General features: G+C 40.1%; 1 protein-coding gene and 1 long non-coding RNA gene across 5 annotated transcripts in view; one reads left to right on the top strand and one right to left on the bottom strand.

Annotated features, from left to right (window-relative positions):
• The window catches only part of LOC136873738 (cytosolic carboxypeptidase 1), a 762457-nt gene that overhangs the window by 284749 nt on the left and 452145 nt on the right, over positions 1-25563 (bottom strand). The gene's annotated exons all lie outside the window — the stretch shown is intronic.
• LOC137501087 (uncharacterized) lies at positions 5904-12177 on the top strand. The gene is made up of 3 exons (XR_011018346.1): positions 5904-6172; positions 6644-6906; positions 9312-12177. It is a non-coding gene; the product is annotated as an uncharacterized lncRNA (long non-coding RNA).

The following is a 25563-nucleotide window of genomic DNA, read 5'->3' as shown; positions in this document are numbered from 1 at the left end:
CTATATGGACCAACTTGTTCTTCAATAGGAACTCTGAAATTAGTCAACAACATAACCATCTTTACCAATAGCAAGGACATCTTGGAGCACTGGAAACAGCACTTCTCCACTCTTTTAAATTGCAACTTTACCACAGCTTAGGATTTCCTTCGAAATGTGCCACAACAGCCCCCGCAGCCATGGAAGGCAATGCAACCATCATACTAGTTATTCTGTGAGGCTCTTAACAAACTGAAACCCAGAAAGGCACCTGGACCTGACACATTCCCCAGGAGCTGATTCAATGGGTAGGCTTATCCTTAAAGACAAGACTCTTTACACTAATCCTTTTAATCTGAGAAACTCAGCAAGTACATTGTGACCTGAAAAATTCTACTACCACCATACTCAAGAAAGGTGATAGCAGGATATGTGGAAACTATTGTGGTATATCCCTGCTATCCATTACTGGCAAATTTCTTGCAAGGATTCTACTTAGCCATCTTCAGGTTGTCTCTGAGGAGATTCTCCCCAAGTCTCAGTGTGGCATAGCTTTTCAAAATTTGTTGGTTTGGGGCAGTCAGAAACTGCATGGCACGTGTCATTCAAAGCAATATCCACTTCCTCGGAATGGGCAGGGTTGAACCACACAGGACAAGCATACTCAGCAGTAGAGAAAGAAAGTGCCACAGCCATAGTTCGTACAGTTAGTGAATGTGCTCCCCAGCTTGATCTTGTTAACATGCATAGTAGATTATTGCTTGCTTGTTGTTTAAAGGGACCTAACATCTAGGTCATCGGCCAGTAGATTATTCTTGGCTCTGACATTCATACTGACAAAATGACAATGTGCTCTAGAAGTAAAAGACCAATCAAGCTGAGCTCCAAGGTATTTGACAACAGGGGTGAACTCAAGCTGCCTTCCTTCCCACTTGATGTTAAATCTGTGATAAGCAGCGCGATTACATAGATGGAAAAGTGTAATCTGTGTTTTCCTAGGATTCGGCTTTAGTCGGTAAATGGGAGCATCACTCTGAATTTCCTTTAGAATTTCATTTTCACTAAATGTCATGTCTACATTTCTAATAATCCCTAGCCTGTGCACAACACTCCTTGGAATATACATATCAAGGTGTTTTTCCTTAAAAAAGTTTGATTCAACTAACTTGTTTCCTGCTATTCCGGATAAGGTCTCGATACGAAGTGTATGCTTACCAAAAAGTTTAATGTCCAGAACATGTTGACGGAGAATTATATTTTCACTAGAGATCAATCGTCCTATTAACATCGGATATAAGTTCCCTATATTATTCTTAGTCCCTTCAACAACAAGGAACTGTCCATTATCAGTATTATTGTACCTATTATTTTGACAGAGACAGGATGACAGCAGTGTACCCCCAGTAGAAGTTTTTGAGGCAGCTAATGGGGTTTTAACAGGAAGTTGGTTTGATGCATTTGTGTCAATAGTTGTGTTGGAAGAGTCATTTTCATTCTCAGTATCCATATCTACTGAATGTTTCACATGTAAATTGGGGTTGGCATGAAAATGCTTAGTTTTAGGGTCCAAACTGTACTGAATATTAAAACTATTACTACTATGTGTACCTGATAAGTTGCCGGTACTGGCGTTGCTCTTTTCATGATGTCTAGTATGTAAAGGGCGATGCTGCTCCACTTTGAGGGCTTGTTGCTATGGATCTTGAAGATCTGATTGAAAATCAAGAGGATTTATTTGTAAGGGTGTAGCTGAATCCGCGTGACAAGTCTGTAGGGCAGAATTAATAATCTGCCACATATCGGGTGGATCATTCATAGTCTAGTTGATAATGTTAGCTGCAGTTCAAGGAAAATAAATATCCTGAACTAACACTTAAGTCCATACAACTGAAACACAAGGTTATGGATGAGTCACACTAGCGATCACGAAAGTGACTGCACTCCACGAAGGTTGTCATTAAATATTATGTTTTAGTGTAAACGTCTGTGTGAACACTGAAATCACAATATATTCATAGGCGTTTTGCTTATTGCATTCTTCTTTCCGACAGCGAGAGCTTACCGCATATCCGCTGCCGCCATTTTTCAACAATGGGTAATATGCTTACAATATTGTGATTTTTCATTCCACCTTTTCAATACAATTGGTTTTATGCTGTTACATCATAATGCTACAATACTATTTTATAGGGACATGTTTCGCTTGAATTTCAAGCATCCTCAGCCTATATAATCATCTCAAGGTTAAGACCTGTCATATTTGATTTGTTTTGACAAATTTGTGCTAAATTATAATTCTAAAATTAAGTAATAAATTATATAAACATAGGAATTTATGAACACATTAACAGTTTAACAATAAGAATGACTATACTAAAATTGGAATAACCGTTAATTCTAACGATATTGATGTCCAAAACACAGTATCTTCAAATGTTGACAATTTGGCTAAAATTCTTTTCTCAAAGTTCTAGTTTATTAAAAACAACTGTAATTTGACTTCTATGTTAAAATTTGAGTCATAATTATAGTTAAAACTTATTGGTGTCTGAAGACTAAAATCTTGGATATGTTGGAATTCAGCTTCAGGTTTTCATTTTGACGCTTGCTACTGTAATTTAATAGTTTTGAACAGTAAAATGTTGAATTAGTTTCATCGAACTAGTCTCGTTTTTACGATCAGATTTTCGGTTGGTCGGTCGATCACAACTGACCTGCATTTAGGGCAGTCACCCAGGTGAGAAACTGCCTCTGAGGATCAGTCGTAGAGTGACGGCCCCGGATCCCAAGATAGCGGGTTCAAACCCGGCAGAGGTAGTCGGATTTTTGAAGGGCAGAAAAAAGTCCATTCAACACTCCACGTTGTATGATGTCGGCATGTAAAAGATCTCTGGTAACACATTTGATGTTTACCCAACAAAATTCATTACATCTCAGCCATAGACGCCCAACAGAGTTTCGGTTCACTCGGTCTGCCATCTGGTGGGCCTAGAATAAAATGGAACGTCGGAATTCACCAGCAGACAGCCAGATGGTGTCAAATTGAAATGTTTGCACACGGTAGCTGACGTCATACGATTATTATTATTATTATTATTATTGTTACCCAGGTGACAGATTCCCCATCTGTTGTTTTCCTAGTCTTTTCTAAAATAATTGCAAAGAAATTGGAAATTTATGGAATATCTCCCTTGGTAAGTTATTCCAATCCCTAACTCCCCTACCTATAAACGAATATTTCCCCCAATTTGTCCGCTTGAAATCCAACTTTATCTTCATACTGTGATCTTTCCTACTTTTAAAGACACCACTCAACCTTATTCATCTACAAATGTCATTCCATGCCATCTTTCCACTGACAGCTCAGAACAAACCGCTTAGTCGAGCAGCTCACCTCCTTTCTCCCAAGTCTTCCCACCCCAAACTTGGCAATAGTTTTGTAATGCTACACTTTTGTTGGAAATCACTCAAAACAAAAAGAGCTGCTTTTCTTTGGATTTTTTACAGTTCTTGAATCAAGTAATCCTGGAGAGGGACCCATACACTAGAACCATACTCTAGCTGGGATCTTACCAGAGACTTATATGCCCTCTTCTTTACATCCTTACTACAGATGGTAATACTAAATTCCCATGAAGGGAATTAGATATTTTTCCACCAATAGAGCATATCAAAAATTGGATGTATGGCTTTTCAGGCGATTGCTCTATTAACCAGCATTTCGTCTTAGGTCTGACACTAGACTCATCAGAGTGGGATGTGTCAGACCCTACCCACTGATGCTGGGGTGTATGCAGGTGAACTTACTTACTTCAATGCTTTCATTCCCCACCCTGAAGGGGTGGGGCGGGCCACCTAGAGGGTGTCGCCCTCTCTCTGGCCAAGAGATGCGGGCGGGTTGGGGAGATGTGATGGAAGAAGGAGGTGGGTAAAGGATGTGGAGAGTTAGGAGATGGGAGAGGAATTGTGCCTATGCCTGGGTATTACACAATTGCTTTATTTAAGTCATAAGTACATGATACATAAAACATATATGATTTACGAAAGGGTGTGAGGGATAAGGGGGTGTGCAAGGGGGAGAGATGAAGTGTAGAAGGAAGTGCTGGGGTAAAGGTGCAAGGTAAAGAGATGAAGGCTGGCTGTCATGTGATTAAGTGAAGTGAGGAGAAGTCGAAGGAGTTCAAACGTTGGGATGGTTGGGGGGATGAAACCAGTCGGAGGAAGGGGAGGACAAACTGGTGGAGATGGGTAAACAGGAGGAGGGTCCGGCCGGGGTCGGCGACGAGGAAAGGTAAATCGGGTCGAAGGTTGGGGAGGCGAACGGGAGGGTTCCACACGATGGTGACGGTCATATAGCTTGATCCCATGAGTGATGAGTTGGTTCACGTCTTCGGGCGTCGGCAGGTGGAGGCGAACTAAAAACGTTGGACCATCAACGTTGTGTATCCGAAGTGCTCGTTGTACGGGCAGTCCTTGCTGACGGAGGTGAGTAGCGATGATGTCAGTAGGAATACTTGGGTCCACCCCGCAAGCAACATAGCTGTAGTTATGAGTACGGTTGGGCGACGGTGGTGGTGATGGTGAATTGGCCATGTTTGTTGAAGTCCCAGTGTTTGTTCGCTCGGCAGGTGGCTGGGAGGTTATACACTGAGGTCTTGGTTGATCAGTGGTGGGAGGGTTAGGGAGTGTAGACATCATAAGGGGTAAAGGATGGGATAGAGTTGTAGTGGTGGTAGGGTGGGTTGGGGAGGTGGATGCAGTGGTGGTGGTGACGGTGGTGGTAGTAGTTGTGGTGGTAACAGGGTTGGTATGACTAGGGAACAACGGTGGCGATGGAGGAGGGGGTGAGGTTACGACGGGCGAAGCAGTTGTAACAGGCGTAGTAGGTTCATCTTCTGGCAGCTGGGCTAATATATATGATGGAGTAGAGGTCGCTCGGTATCGGTAGCCATGGAGGAGCGCTCCGGTTGCTTGGAGGCGATTGCAGTCGTCTTCAAAGGCAAAATACAGAAGTACATCGGGAGATGGGTCGGGGCCATCATAGAGCCGTGAGGCGCTATGGACGCCGGTCCCGCGGAGGGCAGTCTGGATGTCGTCGTTGGAGAGAGCAAGGCTGACTTCTTCGATGACACAGGTATACATGGTGGGAGGCCGACTTCCAACTAGGTGTCAGGCCGTTATGCGTGTTTGGGATCGGCGGGGTGAAATAGTAGAGGTGTGGAATCACCCGGCCGAACAAAAAGAGACCTTGCGTGGAGAAGCGTTCCTGATTCATTTTTCCTGTCTTGCAGGTGAACTTATCAGAAGCTTCTTATGTAGCACAGTCTGATAACTGCATACGGGAGATAAAACTCCACAATGGAATTAATGCCCGCCTAGCAATTCCAGATGGTAATACTAAATTCCCATGAAGGGAATTAGATATTTTTCCACCAATAGAGCATATCAAAAATCAGATCAAAAATTGGATGTATGGCTTTTCAGGCGTTTGCTCTATTAACCAGCATTTTGTTTTATCTCCCGTATGCAGTTATCAGACTGTGCTACATAAGAAGCTTCTGATAAGTTCACCTGCATACACCCCAGCATCAGTGGGTAGGGTCTGACACATCCCACTCTGACGAGTCTAGTGTCAGACCTAAGACGAAATGCTGGTTAATAGAGCAAACGCCTGAAAAGCCATACATCCAATTTTTGATCTGATTTTTGATATGCTCTATTGGTGGAAAAATATCTAATTCCCTTCATGGGAATTTAGTATTACCATCTGGAATTGCTAGGCGGGCATTAATTCCATTGTGGAGTTTTATCTCCCGTATGCAGTTATCAGACTGTGCTACATAAGAAGCTTCTGATAAGTTCACCTGCATACACCCCAGCATCAGTGGGTAGCATGGGTATGTCACCCGCATAGGTCCTACCCTTCCGAGGGCCCAGCTCAGACTGAATACTTTAGCCCTGCACTCGCGGGGGCGCGCTGTTGTACATCACGTCACTCACCGTAAGCCCACGTGACGAATACGGCAGCTCCTATTGGTAGAAACATCTCCCGATTGCTATTGGTCAATTTGAGTTTGACAACTTGGACCACGTGGGACGACCACGTTTGTGACACTTTGCTTCACTTTGATTTGTATGCATTTATCTGTTATCTTCGTTTTCGTGTTTGAAGAAAAAGTACAAGATATTTGAGGTAAGCATCCTTATGGTTCTTGTTTTACTAATCTCCTGAGGCCAGAACATGAAAATATACCACACCAAGGCAAATGACTTTCGGATAAATTGAATCGTATTCGCCTAGTCCTAAATTTGCTATTTATTTTATTTAACGTTTGAATATTGTTTGCGGGATATTCCATTCTATTTTTAAAACAAAATCCTATTAAAAGGATAGTAGGCCGCAGGAGGTTAAGTAGTTATTAAGTTGATGATTGATAGCCGCTCATGTTCCCAAAAATTTCTTTTTGGCTGTCGCTGTTTTATTACCTTTTTGCATGGTGGTTACATAAGTCTACTTGAAACAGACACCTTAAAATTCTGTTGATGTAATGTTATATTATTTATGATAATCCACTATCATTTTGAGGGTATTGAAATTAGCAGTAAAAATATAAACTGATACAGTGTCCTTTATTACTTTCTTCTATTTCCTTTCATGTCTCAGACCATGCACGAAACGTGTCAGATCTGTGGCATTTACACAGATAGCAAAGAAGGCCAGCAACAGGGAATCTTATTTCATCATTTCCCTGTTGGTAGACCGGATATTTGCAGAGAGTGGTTGGACGTTGTGGGGGGTCGAATGCTTGCGGCAGCTTCCTCCGAAGCAGCTGAAGAACCGCACTGTGTGTTCTAGGCACTTTCGCCACTCGAGCTATCCAGGACCGCTATCAAGGTTGCTGTATAAAGATACTGTCCCGGAAAGAGGTAAGTAGTAGTAGTAGTCGTTGTTATTAATTTCGCAGTACTGTGACCTATCAAATTTTCCTGGGTTTCATTTCAAATTGCTCTCCAGAGGTAATGATAATAAATTCATCAGTGCCAGATGAGGGGGAACCTCGCTTCTCATAATGAAATTTACTATAATGCCTGTCACACCTGGTCTTGCCGTACCTGTAAGTTGAAATTGGTACATCTCTTACAGGCCTAACATTTATTATTAACAGAATAGTGCAGAAATGTGCAAATTTTATAATTTTTATAATCCATCAGTGGCTTTACGTTAGCTGAATTGTGATGGTGAGGTATTTAATTGAGCTCGCTATATTAACTCCCTCTTTATCTGAAAACCATTTGCACCGTTTTGTCCAGGTTCATTTTAAGGGAACCTGGTACACATTTTTTTATTTTCCACAATTTTTGAGCAATCACAATGAAACTGTTGTGGAATATGTAGGACTATTATAGAAATAACATATCTTATTTTCAGCTAAATATCCTTATTAGTTTATGAGATATGATGTACTTTGTGTTTATGATGCTCGCAAAACAGGCAACTTTCAAAAAGTTCCCTGTGGGATGGATTTTTACCTGAGAGTTTGAAAACTTCTTCCTTATAACATAAAAAAACTCAAGGATGGAATTTTCAATTCACCCTATGTCGCTTAATTAACTCCTGTTTCAAGTTTGTAATTGTATTTTATATGTAATTTTCCACTAATTTTCTGTTCATTTTGCCTCATAAAATGAGTATATTGTAGAAGAATGAAAAATCTATCCTACAATTTTCTTGGTAGGTCACATAGAAGCTACATACCAACTTTGGCAAATATAGGTTTAGATTTGATCTGCATGGAACAGTGCAGGTTACAAAAAATGGTATTTTGAGTTAAATGAATTTTAGTTCTAAAACCATTAAAAGTTTTCATAATGGCCTTTCCAAATCTCTTAAAATTCACCAGCACTATAACTCCTACCCTCCTGCTTCTTCTTGGCTTCATCCCTGTGTACCTTTAGGAGTTTCAGTTTTTCCTGGCTGTTTTCTTTTGTTGGGTGACTGACTGCTGACTGTGAAATTTTCTTCTTTCATCTCTTTGTGTGGCAAGTTTGGTGGATGCTGGTGAAAGTTTATAATTCCTTACAGCCATTTTCATTTCTTGTGTTGCACTACATCTCATGTTGTATTCTGCAACTGCATTAGAAACAGCTATTCCAAGTCGTTTTGAGGACACAAAGGTCTCTTCTCATGGGCGCCCGGAGGATCTTTTCCAAGGGGGGGGCACATCAACAATTTTCTTGAATATAAAAACCAATATAACGTCAGCAACATTAAATTGTTTACAGAAATTTCCGGTTATAACAGATGCTAGATGACTGTCAGTAATTTCAGTTTATGAAATAATCTGGTATGATATTAAACAATTGAACATCAACATTTTTAGAATTCCAGGGGAGGCAAATACCCCCCCTTGCCCCCCCCCCCCTCCCTTGCGGGCGCCAATGGGCACTTTTTCCACATACATGCATGAAGACTTTCATTGGCAATTTGAGTATCCCCTTTACAACATCTAGACAGAAGTTCAGTTGATGCCAGCCTTTGGTATACAGAGAAAATTTTCAGCAGCATTGCAATTGTGAACTGAACTGACAATTTTTGTGACTTTGAGGGGTTTGTCCAGTTGCGATACTCTTATTGTAGAAGCACCATGATTCAGGTCTTTGGGGGCATTTCTTATGCTTAGGATCTTCTTCTGTGGAGGAGTAATAGTATAGTGTGGCACATATTGCAGATTTCATATTATCTACAGAGGGAATATTTGCACATATTGCCTGCCTATAATCATTTGTGAGCTTCGCAGTAGTTGCTTCCTTCAAACTTCCAGGTCCCCTTCCCCCAAGTGTAGTTCCTTCATGGTTGACTAAATTGTAGGATGAAGTAGTTCATAACATAGCTAACAGTTGGCAGTATATATTGCAATATTAAAAAATAGTATAATCTCAATGCTACTGTAAAGAGGGAATTAATGGTAACAGAAGGAACACGGATAGCCGAGCATACAGAGGAGAGGAGGCGTGGTTGATAATTAAATGACCGTGCAGAACCATTTAAAAACGACCGTAACTACGTCAAAAACAGTCACAGCGGCACAAAACCACATTTGTTATTTAGAGGATGGTTAATATAATTTATTTATGCCAGAATTCAAATTTCAACAATTTCATCCATTTAAAAAAATGTGTCCCAGGTTCCGCTAACTTTGTTGTCTTCAGAATATTTTTCAAGCCTGACCACAGTTGCTTAAAGATCATCTTTGTTCTGAGAACCTTCATGTAGGTCATCAGCATATACCGTTATACCATTCTTAGTGTGTGTGTGTTTTTTTTTCATATAGGTGTGCCTCGACACAAGGCTGGTCCACGGCCAAGTCCTTCCGCTGCTATGACTGCTGCTGCTCACACCACCTGCACCACCGGCACTCCTACTGCTTCTGCTACTACTACCTACTACCACCGGTGCTGTTGCTGCCACCACCATCTCCATGCCTGCCGCTGCTACTACTGCTACTGCTATGGGTAATGGTGCTGCTGCTATTACTACCATGACCTCCACTCCTGCTGCTCCTGCTTTCACATATAAATACTATAAAACTGTGAATTTAAATGATAAATCATTAGCAAAATTTCATCAATTACATCGGAGATCAAATGTTTAGCTTGACCACTACGTAGTCACGAGCTGGGGTCTGGATTAGCGTGGAATCACATGCGAGCCCTCTGTTCCGCATAACATCACAAACCTGTATGGCAGTCCACGTGCCCACAGCAACTGAGTGGGAGGCCTAACTCCACTGTTACATGATTTGGAAGGAGCTATAGAACACTAGAAGATCAAAGTAGGCCTACTCTGTTATATCTTGTTTGTGATGATAACATTCAAATAGTTCAATTGTGCAGTTAATGTTTACCTGTCTGATATTTTTGTTAACACCCTGAGGGGAACGAATTGAAATTTATTTTCATATTGAAGTTTTACATAGTATTCCCCACCTGCCTACTCATTCTTGCCACCCGGCTGACAAACATTACTGGGGAGAACACTGGTGCTAATGTTATTAATGTTCATTTTACATTCAGATTAAACAATTTCAATTTGTGAATGCTAATGATTGTTTATCAATATATTTAATTTTGTTTTACAAAACACCCAGCAAGGAGGCTGTGCAGTGGGGTCATGCATCTATGAAATTGCGCTTGTGCAGTGGTGGGTTCGAACCCCACTGTCGGCAGCCCTGAAAATAGTTTTCTGTGGTTTCCCATTTTCACACCAGGCAAATGCTGGGGCTGTACCTTAATTAAGGCCATGGCTGCTTCCTTCCCGTTCCTAGGCCTTTCCTGTCCCATTGTCGCCATAAGACCTATCTGAGTTGGTGCAACCTAAAGCAACTAGCCTTATAATAGTTGTCCCCCTGTGGGTAGGGGCAGTAGACTAACAGCCACGACATCCTCTGCCTGCTGTAAGAGATGACTAAAAGGGATCCCATGTGCGCTCTGCACTTGGGATCTGGGGTAGGCGACCACGGAGCCCTTAATTGAATTTTGACATTGCTTCCGCTTACTTGTGCCAGGCACCGCACTTTCATCTATCCTATCTGATCTACCTTGATCACCACCTGTTCTTTTCTGCTCCTGATTGTATTATGTATGGAGGCTTAGGGAGATTTATTTTCAAACCCTCCATGGCCCTGGTCTTCCTTAGCCGATACCATCATTATTCCTAGTGTCGGCCCCCTTCTATTTCTTCTCTCCGATTACTAATATATATTGGGGTGGTTGCCTAGTTGTACTTTCTCTTAAAACAATGGCCTAGATGTTAGGCCCTTTTAATCAACAAGCATCATCATCTTAAGCAAGGAGATTTGTGGTGAGGGCAAGATGTTTGGTGGCCATGGCATATACTAGGAACTGTCCCATCATTCGCCTTACTGCAGGTGAAAGGAAAACCATTCTCAGGACAGCCAGTGGTAGGGGAACAGCCCGTTTCTGTGTCCCAAATGCAGAGGTGTAGAAACATGGTGGAACCGTGGCCACCCCTCCTCTGCTTGGTTGGCCGGTTGGAGTGCATGTTATCATACCACAGATCAGCCTATCTGCAACCACCGACATAGATTTCTGCCTTCATTGTACAGTAGATACAAATGGCACTGTCTGAAGTGAGTTTCCACTGTCTTCAACTGGCATTTTGTGTAGGTCACAGCACAGTCCCTTGCACACCGTAATGTTGTGGAAGGTAGCAGCATATTGTTCATAATACTGTACTAAATTATCAAACAATTCCTTGGATGTAGCTCTTAATAGGTGGAGCTATGTTGTGACTTGGCATGGGTATGTTTTGTGCTGGATCAGCTGCCATATTATTGTACGTAGATCCTGATGCTACATATTTCTGTCAATTTATTGGAACTCCTCTCCTGCGGATGGACTGAAAGGAAGCATTATTTGTACCTCCTGCATGTTGTATGAGGGAACAATCACAGAATCTGTAAGCGCTCTCTTGTCTTTTAAACTCACAAATGTATTCATGATTCCATCCTTTTCCATGTACCAGAAAAATTTAGATATATCCTACTGTCACACAAAATAGAACATTTCTAACTATTGTAAATAGTGCAGATCAATGAATACAAGGGATGCACACAATTTTGTAGCTTGACATTGGTTGTCATCTAAATGCAGATGACTGATTGAATGATATGTTGTGTTTTGATGCAATATGTAGGAACAGGGTATGTGCTATCATGTCTTGGTTTCTTCAAACACTACTCTGCCAGAGATTTGCCATCCTCTAGTAGATGCAAAAGAAGTAAAAATCTCAATATTTCTCAGTGTGTGGCCCTAGGTGCCTCATTTGACAGACTGAAAGATATATCATATAGTAAGTTCCTTGGGAAAATAGGCTACAAATGGTGTTGCTGAAAACTTTTGACATGTCAATGCAACGTTAGACTGCAATAAGAGAGAAAAGTATTATGTTGTAACTTGTCAGTTCCAGTCGTTCTTTCATAAATGAATGATTTTGTATTTGTGTTGTATTGAATAGTTTTCTGGCTGATGAATATTAATTGATGATTAACACTGCTGCATGTAATGTCAAGAGATTATGATATACTATGATCACTAAAACTTTTGTGCAAATTTCTACACCATTTTATACCTGTAACACTGTGGATAGTAGGTAGAATATAGCTCCATAAATCAAAAGATCATGTTTCATTTCAATTTACCTTTGAATCCTACAAACTCCCTCCTTATCATATGAGTTTGCTTTAATCATTTTGGTTCCTGTGTATGGTTTTCTTTCTTACATTGTATTTATATTTTATTTTCTGCATAAGTAGCATATCTTGATACTATTGATTGTTATGGTTGGCTTAAGTAGTGTTAAAGAGGACTGATGTACGAGGGGATGTTAGTGTCTATTTCTGTTGTAGGTCTTAATCTGAGATAAGGATTGCCAATCCCACTCACCTTCTGGACACTTCCTTCCTCCCTTTGTGAGTTAGCTTCCTTTTCCCTCAGCAGAAACAAAAAAAAAAGCAGCATAGGCAAGGCCAGTCACTCCCATCCTTCGTGGCTTTGTGAATTAGTAAAAATAAAATATAGCTCCATAAATCAAATAATTATAATAAGCAGCACAATCTGGTAAGCTTCTTTTCTCCAGCAAAAAAATTATTATTAATAACAATAAAGCACAGGCCAATCTCCAAGTGTATCACTGTTCAGAATGCAGAATTTCAGAAAAAGGTAACAGAACGAAGGAAAGAAAGAAAAGGAAATGAAAGAAAAACATAAAAGAAATAAAAAACGAAAACATAGATTTAATATAATATTTAAGAGGGGGGGAGGGGGGCGAGAACCTGGGTACCCTCCGCGCGCTAAACGATTTAAATCGCCCGCCCGGTAATTTTAGTTCAGCCCTGCTCTCGTCAGGGGCGCTAGCGTGCGATTCCTGGCGATCTTTGCGCAGCCGTTGCGTACAGAAGTGAAAAATAACGTTGAGAGTCATCTCTTACTCATTCTCTTTGGTGGGTAGGGTCTGACACATCCCACTCTGATGAGTCTAGTGTCAGACCTAAGAAGAAATGCTGGTTAATAGAGCAAACGCCTGAAAAGCCATACATCCAATTTTTGATCTGATCCTTACTACAACCCCTAAACACCCTCATAACCATGTGCAGAGATCTGCACCCTCTATTTACAATCCCATTTACGTGATTACCCCAATGAAGATCTTTCCTTATATTAACACGTAGGTACTTAACAATCATTCCCATAAGGGACTTCCACCCCATCAACACAGTAATTAAAACTGAACGGGCTTTTCCTACTTGTGAAACTCACAACCTGACTTTTAACCCCGTTTACATCATACCACTGTGTACTGTCCATCTCACACCATTATCAAGGTCATTTTGCAGTTGCTCACAATCTTGTAACTTATTTATTATTCTATACAGAATAACATCATCCGCAAAAATCCTAATCTCTGATTCCACTTCTTTACTCATATCATTTATATCCACAGCAAAAAAATTAGGGGAACATGTTTTTGAACATATGCCATGCTCCGCAAAACAATACCTCACATCCACGTATATTACCAACTAACCCTTTATTCTTTACCGTTGAAATATACAAAAGGAAATTCATGGATTCACGTTCATTTTCAGAACAACAACAGAAATGTCCAAATAGGGGAAAAAACAAAGTGATACAAGTCCTCCAGGGTGGATTTTTATTACAGTTGGAAAGCTTCAATAAGGTGTACGTCCTCCACGAGCATTTATCACAGCTTAGCACCTACATGGCATGCTCCGTATAAGTCAACAGAGGTCATATTGCGGTATCAGGTCCCGTTCTTCAATGAGAGCCTGTTCGAGGTCTTGGAGAGTCTGTGGTGGAACAGGACGCCCACGAACACTTCTGTCAAGAATATTCCACACATGCTTGGTCGGGACTCACTGCTGGCCATTGCACCTCTTGAATGTCCAGTTCTCGCAAGACAGCTCTGGTGATGCACGCTACATGAGCCCGGGCATTGTCGTGCATGACTACAAATTCAGGACCAAAACCGTATGCAGCAACCAACACATACTGTAGCAGTAATTGCTCAATGTACCCTGCAGCAATAAGATTACCACAAATGACGACAAGATCCGTACGGCCATCAATACTGATGCCACCCCATACCATCACAGAACCTTGTCCGAATCGGTCGCCTTCCTGGACAACATTTGGCATTCACTGCTTACCGCGGTGTCTCCATACATGCTGACGTCCATCATACTGTGTCAGGGGAAATCTGGACTCGTCTGCGAACAACACAGGTCTCCATTGGCGAAGTTGCCAGTTGACGTGTGTCCGGGCAAACAAAAGGCGAGCTACACGATGATGCTGCATTAAACGGGGCACTCAAACATGATGTCTGGGTCACAAGGACACTTCTCTTAATCTGTTCCTTACTGTCTGGTTAGACACCGTGACTCCAGTGACCCTCTTGAAGTCTTGTTGCAGTTCTCTGGCAGTTGCTGAATGACGCTGCAATGCACATATGGTCAGATATTGGTCATCCTGTGGGGTTGTCATGCATCCATGACCTTGTCCAACCCTCCTTGTGAACTGGCCTGTCTCACTGTAGCGATTCCACAAGCGTTGAATAACTGACAGAGAGACATTGAGATCTACAGCAACACGACGAAAAGTCCATCCTTCCTGGATCAAAGTGATGGCCCTTGCGACTTGAACCTCGTTAAGATGTCTCATGGGATGTGCTGGTTTACATACAACATGCTCATATGACCGCAAGAGTCTGTATAGCTCACGACGACACACGGATGCGTCGCTATTCACTGTCACCTGACAGAATGATGCATGGCTATGCCTACAGATGGAGTATAACTTCGATTTGACATACCCTGAGTAGCTAAGGTCTCAATGGTATGCTGTACAACCATTGGAACCCCATCTACCAAATTAACGTTCACATACCAGACGTTACAAAACATGTTCCCCTAATTTTTTTTTGAACTGTGCATATAAGAAAACATAAAAGGTCCAATAATGCTGCCTTGAGGAACTCCCCTCTTAATTATTACAGGGTCAGATAAAGCTTTGCCTACTCTAATTCTCTGAGATCTATCTATAAAATAAGAGTTTAGTCTGTACATTGGTCAGAATTTGAAAAGAATGGTATTTCTGTATCGGTCATGTCCACAGTAACAAGGAAATGCAGTTTTTACTTTTCCGTAATTTCTGTCTGTCTGTCTGTCTGTCTGTCTGTCTGTCTGTCTGTCTGTCTGTCTGTCTGTCTGTCTGTCTGTCTGTCTGTCTGTCTGTCTGTCTGTCTGTCTGTCTGTCTGTCTGTACACACCTCACTAGAAAACGGCTAAAGATAATTTAATGAAAATTGGTATGCAAAGTCAGAAAATAAGTCGCTACAATCTAGGCCATACATATTTTTATTCACGCTGATTGAAATGGTAGTTCAGGGGAAGGCCTAAAATTTAATTTTCAAATATTTATATTATTAGTGGTCCTATCTTAATAAAAATATGGCATGTAAAATTGGGAAATAAATCGCTACAATCAAGGCTAAACATCAATTTATTCACGCTGAGTGAAATGGTAGTTTAGGGGAAGGCCTGAAATGTAATTCTTAAATATTTACATTATTAGTGGTCCTATCTCACTAAAAATTGGTATAGAAATCATTTAATTCACGTTGAGTGAAATGGTAGTTTAGTAGAAGGCCTACAATTTAATTCTCAAATAATTATATTATTAGTGGTCGTATCGATAAATACTACATAACCAAAGTCGTATAGAATTAAATTTCTGCTCATTTATGTCTTATACATTTTTACAGTACCGGCTATGATAACATACATGTTCGTAAATTCGTATTTTTGTTGCTAAGTCCATATCAACGCCGAGCCACGAGAAAATGGGTTAACATAATTTAATGAAATTCGGCATATAGGGGGATAAGAAACTACAGTCTAAGCTATAAACAACTGTATTCACCCTGGATGAAATTGTAGTTTAGGGGAAGGCGCCTAAAAGCTAATTTTTAAATACGTATGTTATTCGTCCTATCGAAAAGTACTACATAAAAGTTATAGAGAATACAATTTCCGGTAATTTATGTTTTATTCAGTTTTAAAGTACCGACTATGATAAGAGTGGTGTTTCAGAGTCAGAAGAAAACTAAATGTGAAAGCCTACAATATCGAAAGCGCATAACATTGATCAACAATAACATTACATTGACCATTGTTTGTTGTGATGTTCTTTGTCTCTTATGCTGCCTCTCAACCCCGATAGATGGGATTACTGTTGCGTACAGACACGGCCATCTTGATATATAGAGGCCTGCTACCAACAGTTGTGACGTCACGCGTATAGTGCTCACTCTCCGTTGTCGCGTGTAATTTCTTTATTGCTGATTCGATTCCTTTTATCATAATGTGACAAAGAAAATGCAATAATAAGCCCATAAACACATAACATCGATGAAACACTATTAAAAAATACATGCGAATACACAAATATGTGCACTCAAGGTCGTATATATTGACATTCGACTGAAGGCTACTCACTTGGACTGTACAATGATGGTGACTAAGTGAATGGTTTTCTCTCAAAACAGTGTCATTCTTTTATGCTTTTCTGAGCACATGAATAAGTTAAAAAACGTATTTTCCAAAATATGACAGATCTTGGTCACAACACTCAACTCAACAGCACACACCCACACTTGTCACATGTTTCTTAACTTTCATTACGAAAACACACAAAGAAACATCCCTACGGTTTCCACTATATAAAACTACATCTCTGAATCAGATATCAAGGCCTCAGTTAATGTGTAGCTTTCCACAATTTGAAAAGTAGTATGATGGTCACTAGGCAAACTGTTGCTGTCTCTACAATGCCATTATATTACACTTATTTGAGCACATAGTCTTCAAGTTGGCCGTGGTACAGAGTATAATACCCTGACTGAATATTGGCGGGAAATAGCCGGGGAGTTAGAAAACTTTCTTCTTTAGCATGCCATTCCTCTGGTTCATACATTTTCTATCCCTACACTGACGCACTGTTTTGAATGAGCAGTGGTCATACTTAAGGCAGAGGCTCACTTAGTAGAGTAGTAGTATGGCCTGGTCTAGAATAACAATTTAGGCCTATTCCAAATTATAGCACCACAATTCACTAAACAACTCAAAATTCAACTCTGAAAAGTGCCATTTCTCAAGAAAATCTTTTTCCTCTTCATTTTTATTAAATTCTACATTCATTTTATTCCTAATTAGCAGTGAAGAGGGGGTTTCTCCTCTGGCTTGGAGGAAAAATTTGCCTCCAAGTCAGATAGATTTTCCGCCGCCAGTGTAGTGAATTGATACTTTCCGACTCAACGGGTACTCCTAGGAAACAGAGCAGTAAAAGGGCCTGGGAGTCGCCACTATTCGACCCCCTCCCCGCCGAAATGGAACAAAGAGTGTTTAAGACTGTCTGCGGCTTGGTCATTCCAGCTCTGGAAAAGAATGAAATGGCGTATGGCTTTTAGTGTCAGGAGTGTCCCAGGACATGTTCGGCTCGCCAAATGCAGGTCTTTTGATTGGACTCCCGTAGGCGACCTGCGCGTCGTGATGAGGATGAAATAGTGATGAAGACGACACATACACCCAGCCCCCGTGCCAGCGGAATTAACCAGTTATGGTTACAATTCCTGACGCTGCAGGGATTCGAACCCAGGACCCCTGTGCCCAAATGCCAGCACGCTAACCATTTAGCCATGGAGCTGGACTCCAGTTCTGGAACTTTGGACTGTTAGATCGGCAGCTTAGTCCTGTTCGTTAAAAGTGAAAAAATGTGTGGTTTTTCATTTGATCAAGTATTTCATATGAAAGCATTGCTTTTAATCGCGCCATTCCTACTAACGACATTGTAATGTATGTTCATTTCAATTGGGAAAACCACTAAGACAGAAAGGCAGGTGGAGAGTGAGTGTCTACCATTATAATGAAAGCTCCTCAACCTGATTGTGACTGATGGTTGGCAAGCGGGCGTACCATTACAGTGAAACTTCCCTAACTCAGTCTTCATATGAGAAAAGATGTTTGTTGACTTCCCCATCGGGTTTCTACGGTAACGTTAAGAGCTATGCAATTTCATACAGTCTTGCTCACAACGTGTACACTACCTAACCTAGAATTCTGTATACAATGTAAAATTCCGTAGCGAAGCAAGGGTACATCAGCTAGTTTTCTAATAATAATAATGTTATTTGCTTTACGTCCCACTAACTACTCTTTTACGGTTTTCAGGGAGATCTATTTTCTAGAAATATCGCTACCCATTCAGTCACTCTTTGGTAAAGTCCTCTTGCACTCATTTTTGCTAGTAGTTTCCCATGATCAACCCTATCAAATGCCTTAGACAGGTCAATCGCGATACAATCCATTTGACCTCCTGAATTCAAGATATCTGCTATATCTTGCTGGAATCCTACAAGTTGAGCTGCAGTGGAATAACATTTCCTAAACCCAAACAACTTTCTATTTCACAAACATGTCTAATATAATCAGAAAGAATGCTTTCCAAAGCTTACATGCAATGCATGTCAAACCAAATGGTCTGTAATTTTCAGCCTTATGTTTATCACCCTTTCCTTTATACACAAGAGCTACTATAGCAACTCTCCATTCATTTGGTATAGCTCCATCATGCACACAACAATCAAATAAGTACGTCAGATATGATACTATATCCTAACTGATTGTCTTTAGTATATCGTATCCCCCAAAATCTTATCAATTCCAGCTGCTTTTCTATTTTTCAAATTTTGTATCTTTTTGTAAATGTCGTTATCATAGGTAAATTTTAATACTTCTTTAGCATTAGACACCTCCTCTAACTGGACATTATCCCTGTAACTAACAGTCTTTACATACTGTTGACTGCTGAAGATTCTCACATTCACACTCCCCTCGTTCATTAATGGTTCCTGGAATGTCCTTACCAGAACCTGTTTCTACCTTAAAGTACCTCTACATACCATTCCATTTTTCACTAAAGTTTTTATGACTGCCAATTATGCTTGCCATCATGTTATTAATAGCTGACTTCTTTGTGAGATTGAATTTCCTAGTAAGTTCCCTCAATTTCTCCATATCTCCACAGCCATTTCTAACTCTATTTCTTTCCGATCTGCACCTCTTTCTTAGTCTCTTTACTTCTCTGTAATAATATAATGGGTCTATACCATTTGTTACCAACTTTAAAGGTACAAACCTGTTTTCACATTCTTCAACAACTGCTTCAAACCCATCCCAGAGTCTGTTTACATTTTTATTTACTGTTTTCCATCAATCACAGTTACCTTTTTAAAACTTCCTCATGCCTGTTTTATCAGCCATGTGGTACTGGCTAACAGTCCTACTTTTAAGACCTTCCTTTCTATCACATTTATTTTTAACAACAAAAACAGCTTCTTGATTGCTGATACCATCTATTATTTCGGTTTCTCTATACAGCTCTTCTGGTTTTACCAGCACCACATCCAGAATATTCTTTTCTCTAGTTGTTTCCATCACTTTCTGAGTTAGCTGTCCTTCCCATATTAATTTATATGCCATTTGTTGGTCATGCTTCCTGTCGTTCACATTACACTCGCAATTAACATTTGGTAAATTGAGATCACCTGCTACAATCACATTCCTTTCCATACCGTTTTCCACATAGCTGATTATCTTATCATATAATTCTGAATCAGCATAAGACCTACCCTTTCCCGATATGTACATTCCAAAGACATCAAGTTGCCTATTATCTTAAGAAATTAGCCTTACACCTAGAATTTCATGTTTCTCAACTTTAACTTTTTCGTAGCTTACAAATTCTTCTTTCACCAGAATGAATACTCCCTCTCCTACCATTCCTATCCTATCTCTACAATATGCACTCCAGTTCCATGAGAAAATTTCTGCATCCATTATATCATTTCACAGCCATGATTCAACTCCTATTACAATATCTGGTAAGTATATATCTAATAAATTACTTAATTCTACTCCTTTCTTTACAATACTTCTACAGTTCAACACAACATTTTTATGTCATCCCTACTTGACTTCCACATCCCTATACCTTTATCACTGCTCCCTATACCACCCTGTTTCCCTGAATGTACCTCCCTATAACACTTCTAAATAAATTACCTATCTTTTACGTACCACAGATCCCCATCTCCTACCCATCTATTAGGATTTAGAAATCTCACTGCCAGTTTCCGATATAACCACTCCATCGTCTCATTTAAATCCCCAATCACCTTCCAGTCAGTATCCCTCCTACACAGTATTCCACTGATAACAATCTTCACTTCCATAAATTTCACCCGTGCTGCATTTACCAGATCCCACACATCCCTAACTATGTTGGTACTGATACCTGCTTGCCTTACGTTGTTGGTACCAGAAACACTACCACCTTCTCCTTTCCCTCCTTGTTCTCTTCTAATTTCTTTCTACTTCCTACTTGTCCTTATTCTAAACTTAAGTGTACCAAGTTTCATGTAAATCTCTCTCTCTATTTTCTCATGATGCTGTAAACAGACAAACAGATAAATTAAACTGTGTCCAACATATGTGGATGACACGTTTGTGATCTGGCCTCACGGGAGCAACAGCCTGTAGCTATTTCTTGACCATCTCCACTCTATACATGTAAATATTCAGTTCACCATGGAAATCGAAATAAACGGAAAACTACTGTTCCTGGATGTCCTAGTAAAATGCAACATCAATGGGACACTGAGTCATGCAGTATACAGGAAACCCACACACACAGACAGGTACCTGCACGCCTCTTCTCATCACCACCCATCACAAAAGCAGGCTGTTCTAACATCACTGGTTAACAGGGCCATACTAATATCGGACGCAGAACACCTCGAGGAAGAGAAACAATACCTCACGAGAAATGGCTACCTGCTCAATAACATGCGACGAGTCTTTAGGAAATCAGAAGAAAACAAAGAAAAGGCCGCCGTAGGAGAAGACAATGGGAAACAAGAACTGACCCACCAGAAAACAGCGATACTTCCATAAAAAACATCACAGACAGGATAGGTAAGATACTGGACAAATACGACATAAAAACCATCTATAAACCACACCGGAAGCTAACCCGTTATTTACTACCAGTAAAAGACACAACAGAACTACAGGCTCCTGGAGTATACCACATTGAATGTAGCTGCGAAAAGTGCTACTATGTTGGTGAAACAAAACGTCTGACCTCTACCCACCTGAAAGAACATATCCATCACACCAAGAATCAAAACACAGATATTTCAGCAGTAGCCAAGCATTTCTACGAAACAAGACATGGAATATCATTTGACAAGACCAAGATCCTAGTAGCTATACCTTGGAATCTGGAAAGGAAAATCCACGAGGCTATCAAAATCAAGAAACGTCTGAACAATATGAATTTAGAAGGATGATATAAAACCAGTAATTCTTGGATGCCTATCATACAAAGATTAAGACATACAGACCACAACATAAACACGCAGGTTGAACCTCCTATTACATAACGGTGCAGGCAAAAACCCACTACCCGGCTGCGACGCATACCTTCCAGTTTTCTCACAAGACAGCCAGGGGGCTTACGTCAGCCAGAAAGGCTAGGATATATAGACCAAGGTCAGGAACCACTCACTGTAGTGTGATTGCTGCCTGGGAGACCGATTATCTCGGATTGAGTAGGGGTATTTCAGTCGCCTTGACAAAGAATACTGCAATGTATTCAAAACGTCGGCAAATTGTACGTAATGTACACAAACAACAACACGGTTCAACCAGAAAATAAACTAAATAATTCTACACACCGTGGAAGCTTCACCTTTAAGATATTTTTTTTGGTCTTGTTTGGCTAAAATTTATGAAGTATACACAAAAAGAATATTTTACATACATAAATATAAACACTATCAATTCACACCAGCTTCACATGGGAGGAATTTTGAATTTATTGTGATAGGCCTTGGAAGATTTCCTTGTGGTTACTTTGCTCCTGATATGTATACATAGCTCAACATGAAGTTCTTGTGAGGCCCTTCCAGCTGCCTGCCTGATAGTTCACTCCTTTCTCTCCATGCGATATTTAAATCATTCCTGCACTTTCACTTAAAAGCTGATAACTCTTAAATCATTTGCACAAATTTTACATGGTAAAGGGTATTTTTCCATCAAGTTTTTGAGGCGTTTGATAATGATTATGTGATAAATTTGAAAATATAATTTCTAATTCTAAGGTTAACTTTTTACTGCAAACTATGAGGACTACCTTTCATAGACAGACTTCTCTGTAGTGTTCTATACTGGACAAATCTTTCACACTTACTTGGAGGGTCTACCATTGACAGTCAAGGCAGTGCAAGCCACAAAGTTAATTGACCTTTCTTCTTTGACATTCTTCACTAAAATTACAACTGGTTAGCTATCTTTTGTTGAAGGTCAATGTTTCATACATGAAAACTTAATAAATGTTCCACTCAATGGCGAAAACTGCATCAAAATCCGTTTTATGTTACGCCCCCCCCCCCCAAAAAAAAACACACACACAGGCACCTACTGCTAGGGTTGCCAGATTTCCGGATGGCAAATAAGGAACAGTCGCTCGATTCCAGATGGCAAATAAGGAACACTTCAATTTCCTTGCCATATAGCGCTAAATTAAGACACCATAGCGATAATTAAGAGAAAATACCAGGGATATATTAACAAGTAAATACTGTTAATAATATAACAGCGTCAGCATGAAATATGTAGGTACTTAACTTATTAAAAACTAATAGTGTGTTAGTCTTTACATTGAAATTAACATTTCACAAGTACTTGTCGTTTGAAGAAGCAATTTGTAACAGTTTCTTATTCAACAAAACTTTCTTGAGAAATTCCTTACAATTGTCATCATAGTTGAAGTACACAAGAAGTTCATTTTTATTGTATCTGTCTGAGCATCTGTTTCTGTCATCTCTCCATTTTATTGCCATTACTGAAAATACTCTTTCAGTATATGCATTCGATGGAGATTTACTTTAGACAAACGAAAGTACCATCAAAATGTTCTTCAGTTTTTCTAGACCAATTAAACCACTGATATATATAATGGAGGAGACTACATGCCCGCTAGTACCGCTAGAACACTGCCAGAAGCGTTGTTCTCAACTGTGATGGCTGATCATTGGTCAGGTCAGAATACAGAATATTTTGACCATAACCGCGCACTTTTTTGATACTATACTATTGTCTAAACCATGATATTTTAAAAAACGGAACATTGGGCGTACGGTTTAAATAGTGCACCGTACGCGGAACAAAATGAGAAAAAAATGTATTGTTCCGGGCAAAACCGTACATCTGGCAACCCTACCTACTGCCGACTTTCTTTTATATGGTAATATGTATTTTTTTTACTATTTGTTTTACTTTACACAGACACAGATAGGTCTTACGGTAACGATGGTAAAGGAAAGGGCTAGGACTGGGAAGGAAGCGACCATGGCCTTAATTAAGGTATAGCCTCACCATTTGCCTGGTATGAAAATGGAAAACCATGGAAAACCATCTTCAGGGCTGCCAACAGTGGGGTTCGAACCCTCTATCTCCCAAAAATGAAATGGCATTGGCTTTTAGTGCTAGGAGTGTCTGAGGACATGTTTGGTTTGCCAGGTGATGGTCTTTTGATTTGACGCCTGTAGGTGACCTGCACATTGTGATGAACATGAAATGATGATGAAAATGACACATACACCCAGCCTCTATGCCAGCGGAATTAACCAATAATGGTTAAAATTCCGGACCCTGCCAGGAATCGAACCCAGGACCCCTGTGACCAAAGACCAGCACATTAAAATTTAACCACTATCTCCTAAATGCAAGCTGACAGAAATGTGACCCAAACCACACAGCCACTGGACTGGCTCAGTAATATGTAGAGCCCGGAAGTTAGGATATATTGAAGAATCAAATAGATAAATATGTTTTCGTGCATTTAGGAAGTGTAGAAATCATTTTTAATTTGCCCTTTTTACTTATTTTAGCTTCCGTTGCCTATTTTAAGATTTAAAGCCTTTTTTTGCCTTTTTTGATCATTATGCAATTTTTTTCTGCGATTTACACATTTTAAAATGCACATAATGAATTTCCATACATCGAAGACAAAAAAAGTTGCACAAATTAAATTACATATTGCCATCACAAATATCTATTTAGAATATTGTTCCCTGTAAATCATTTTATTTGTTTTCAGATATTCAAAAGCTTATTTTCTCAACCCATTCATTTAACCTCTGTAAATAGCAGAACCTTCATTAGTGAAAGGAATGCACAAGCATAATGAATACCAGGAAAGAGAGAGGATGAGGGAAGTACATCTCTTCTCCTTCCTCGCACCCCTTTTGCTGTGACAATGCGTAATTACCTGGTATTCCCGATTTTGAAATGATAAGATAATGCACAGGAAGGGAGGAAATCACTTCTGTCTAACAGGTCAAACATAAAAGGAGCTGTTAGTCTACTGTTGAACTTGTTAAAGGCAACACGGGTGTTCGCGCTGACTTATTTATCATGCCGAAATCTTCATCGTTGCGTGGTAAATTACATGACTAAGTTCACAAATTCGGTTCGGATACACTTTTAACTGATGGAGCTATACTCTTTTGCAAAATCTGTGAAAAATCTATTAATCATGAAAAGAAGTACTTTATAACTCAACATTTTGCAACAACGAAACATAAGTCTAGGTTAAATATTGTTGGCACTAAGATCAATTTAATATCAACAGCAGTTGCAACATCCAGCAGGCAATCTCATTTTCCCCTGGATCTACGTAAAGCTTTCTTGGACTCCGGAATTCCATTCTAGAAACTGGAAATTCAATCCCTCAGGATGTTTCTGCAGAAGTACACTAAAGAAGAAGTTCCGTCAGAATCCACATTAAGAAAAACGTATTTGAATATCTCCTCTGAAGAGACCCTGCAGAGGATTCGAAGCAGAGTTACAGAAAAGAAGATCTGGATCTCCATTGATGAAACTACGGATGCAATGGGACGTTACATGGCCAACGTCATCATTGGAACTATGGAAGCAAAGCAAACTGACCTATCATCAGTATTTCTTTTGAGGACAGAAGAGATGGAGAGAGCAAATGGTTCCACAGTTGCATAGTTGTTCACAAATTCATCAATGTTACTCAGGCCGGATGGAATATGGTATGATGATGTCCTACTTTTTGTCACAGATGCGGCACCTTACATGAAAAAAGCAGCTACAGCCTTGAAAGTTCTCTTTCCTAAAATACTCCACCTCACATGTCTAGCCCATGGACTGCACAGAATTGCTGAAGAGATAAGAAGTTTGTATCCTCACATGGATAAGTTAGTTTCGAATACCAAGAAAATCTTCCTTTTTTCCAATGTCCACATTAGCACTCAGAACACGTTTACACTTTTCACTAACACTGCTTCCTTTTTCTCCCGGTGCTTGCAGCCTATATGAAGTAGCAAAGTGGATC

Source organism: Anabrus simplex, chromosome 5 (assembly GCF_040414725.1).
Source record: "Anabrus simplex isolate iqAnaSimp1 chromosome 5, ASM4041472v1, whole genome shotgun sequence".
Classification (NCBI taxonomy): Eukaryota; Metazoa; Arthropoda; class Insecta; order Orthoptera; family Tettigoniidae; genus Anabrus; species Anabrus simplex.
The sequence above is the reverse complement of the archived record's forward strand: the minus strand, read 5'-3'. Positions and strand labels throughout refer to the sequence as shown.